At 49.9% G+C, this 3,202-nt stretch overlaps 1 pseudogene; it reads right to left on the bottom strand.

Annotated features, from left to right (window-relative positions):
- LOC119338800 overlaps positions 1 to 305 on the bottom strand; it is a 34,251-nt pseudogene extending 33,946 nt beyond the window's left edge.
- Between the last annotated feature and the right edge of the window lie 2,897 nt (positions 306 to 3,202).

Genomic DNA, 3,202 nt, shown 5'->3' with positions numbered 1-3,202 from the left:
GCGTCCACGGCGCCGGACACGCGTCCGCAGCGGTGCCAGCATGGTAACTCCTCCCCCGCCTATAAATGGTCACCCCCGAGGTGCCCCGACCTCACCAAGCTCTTCCTCACTCTCCCAGGAACCCGCCCATGCTCTTCCCCAAGCTCCAGGAGCTCTTGTGCCCTCCCCTCGTCGCCACGGTCATCCCCGGCTGCCGCTCAAATTCGAGCGCTCCAGCCACTGCCACTCCACCTAGGCACCACCAGTGAGATCCACTCACTCCGGCGCCCATGCCCATGCCCTTTCTCCCTCGCTGGAACCACCATGGCCGCGAGCCCCAACTCCTCCCGAAGCCATCTCCACCGGAGCCCACGCCCTGCTCGCATCCAACCTCCTCGGCATCCGTGCCCCGCGGGGACGGGTTCGCCTCGATCTCCTCTACGCGTGGGTGGTCCGAGCGCTCCGAACGATGGCCGGAGCCAGCCGGACGGGCATCGGTGCCGGCGACCCCTCCCTCTCTTCTGCGCCCGAGTCGGGGAAGAAGGAGGAGCGGGAGAGGGAGATGTCAGCCGCGGGCCCCGCCAGTCAGTGGCTGGGCGTTGACCCAACCCAGCCCACGTGGATAAGTGACGGGGCCCACCCGTGGGACCTGCATGCGTCCAGCCCCGCCACTGTTCCTATGGATAAGGTGAAAGCGTATTTCCCAAATTGCGTTTTCACTTTTTCTGTTCAGGCCCCTGGTTGAAAAGATTTTCATTACAGATGGGCCCCTGGCAGTAAAACCCTTATATCTCCGCAACCGTAACTCCAAATGAGGTGATTCCAAAGCCTACTTCTTTGTTTCGTCGAGCCCGCTCTGTTGGTTTCACTTTCACCATAGTTTGACACTGTGAAAATGACCTTTTTGCCTTTGCTCGTAAACAGCCCCCTCCGAGAGAGAATTGTTTCCGGCAAATCTTTATGTGGCTTCACTGCACTTCTCCCCGGTGCATTATTCATCCCCAGGCAAGCCACAATACCCACTTGCATGATAGTCATGCATTAGGTATGGTTTTCAACTTGAATCTTTATTAATTGTTTGCTTGATGAAAAGATGGTTATCGTTGTTCTAGTGATGTTTAGAGTTGCATGTTCACTTTTGTGCTATGTTGTCTTGTAATTTCTGATCATGTTATACCTGCTAGTATTACCTTTCATACGTTTATGATTGCTAGTGGTACATGTTGATGTTGGTGATGGTCATGCTAGTCAGTATGCCATGCTCAGTGAATATGATTTATCGTTGATATGGTGGATAGTTATGTGATACCCTCATGATTATGTTGATATCATGTTCATGCATTTTATCATGGCACAACATATTTGCATTCAAGTTAACCGGATTAAATTGAACTTGAACAACAGTTGGCTGAGTCATGGTGCCGCTGAATCGATGCTGACTAGTGCAACCATGCTTACCGGTATGGGACGGTCCTAACTGGGTCTATTATCGTGCCTCTCGCCGGTGCCTCCAACAGGGGAAGGTTATGCGCGGGCGCTACCCTGATCAGGTAGGACGGCATAAGCCTTGTGTGCCCATAGTTGGTTTTGAGCTCATGTCCCCATGTGGGATCGTTTATGTTTGGCCACGATGGTGGTGGTTGCGGTGTCTGGAGGTAGACACGGGGCCACCCATGACTTAGCCCAGAGGGGAGTGAGTCGGAGTGGCCGGGAGAGTGTCATGGCAGTAGATTGGTTTTTCCAGAACGCCGTTGGTCCACCCGAATGGGAGTGCGAGGCCATGGGTTCCGTAGTGTGGGTACAGTGTACTAACCTCTGCATAGTGTATATTAAATCTATCCATAGTCGCGTCCACGGATAAGGGCCCAGGTCAAAAGTAGGTCACACCATGAGTCAACAGTAATAAGAATAATGTGCTTAATAACGATGAGATAAGTTGGTTGTGATCGCCATAAGGATCACGGTTTGGGGCCAAGTGTTGGTCGGGTTGTGATCGGCGTAAGGATCACGGTGGTATCGAGGATACCGAGTTGTTGTATATTCGTGATGCTGTACGAGAGTCGTGGGTAAAAACCAAGCTCCTTGTGGTCATTTACTAATTACTACGGTATTGTTTATACCAAGCTTGATTTGATCCTGAGATGATCGTGTGATGTCCGAGGTTGGTAAGTGATGCATGTGTTGGTTACGAGGTAACCCGAGCAAGATAAGTGGTGCATATGGTGTCATCATGTTGCATGCTAGTATTGTCGGACTAATATGCTCATATTGTTCAAGCGGTATCATGTTTATGCCGGTCATGCCATGTTATTCTAATGATCTCATGTTAATTCCTGTTTAACCTGTAATTGCCATGCTGTTGTCTGTCTTGAATGCTTCTGGTTATTGTGAGCTTGCAAGTACATTCAATGTACTGACCTGGCATGTAATGCCAGTTTGCAGGTCATTCCGGATTTGATTGCTTGCTTGTCATGGTTTCCGTTCGTGCGAGCTAGGATAAGCGTTCCAGCCAGAGTCCCTGCGGAGTGGAGTTCACCACCGTCGTCGTTGTTCCGCTGCTAGAGTTCTTCCGTTGCATCGTGTTGTTTTGCTGCTGGCATAGAGCAACTGAGGATGGCGTAGTGTCGCTGTACCGATGTTATTCATTGTAATATCAGAGACCTTGTATTCATATTTGTGTAATAATAGAAAGTTGGTTTGTTCTATGCTAAGCAGTGTCGTATTCCAGAAGACTTCTCCTCGATTTTTGGGCTGGAATACGGGGTGTTCCGGTTTCTCTGAGCCGGGGTGCCACAGGCTTGGTATCAGAGCAGGTCTGGCTGTAGGACGCCCTAGACCGCACGAATGTTAGAAATCGGTAGTATAGAGTCTGGCTTGTTTGTTGCACTTGATTGCTACATTTGTTTGTCGCATAGCATGCATATAGATTATTATTTAGTCATTAACGGTTTACCTGGTGAGTGTAGCTGGCATCGGTTTGGATCCACTACAGCTCAACCTTTGCATTTCTATAGTTCCTTTTTCTTTCGGTGTTTGGTGTCATTTCTGTCCCAGCAGAGTGATGCCAAGTGATCTCGACACTGCTTGCAAAAATGGTGCTCAGGTATCGCACCAATGTCTTTCCTTCAGTCCTGCCTATCAGTTCGGTGATGGACATGCGTCTATCCCGGATCGTTCTTTTATTTTGTCGTGTTGGCAACCCTTAATGATCTTAGTTATCAAG

The sequence above is a fragment of the Triticum dicoccoides genome, chromosome 7B (assembly GCF_002162155.2).
Source record: "Triticum dicoccoides isolate Atlit2015 ecotype Zavitan chromosome 7B, WEW_v2.0, whole genome shotgun sequence".
In the NCBI taxonomy this organism is placed as follows: domain Eukaryota; kingdom Viridiplantae; phylum Streptophyta; class Magnoliopsida; order Poales; family Poaceae; genus Triticum; species Triticum dicoccoides.
The sequence above is the reverse complement of the archived record's forward strand: the minus strand, read 5'-3'. Positions and strand labels throughout refer to the sequence as shown.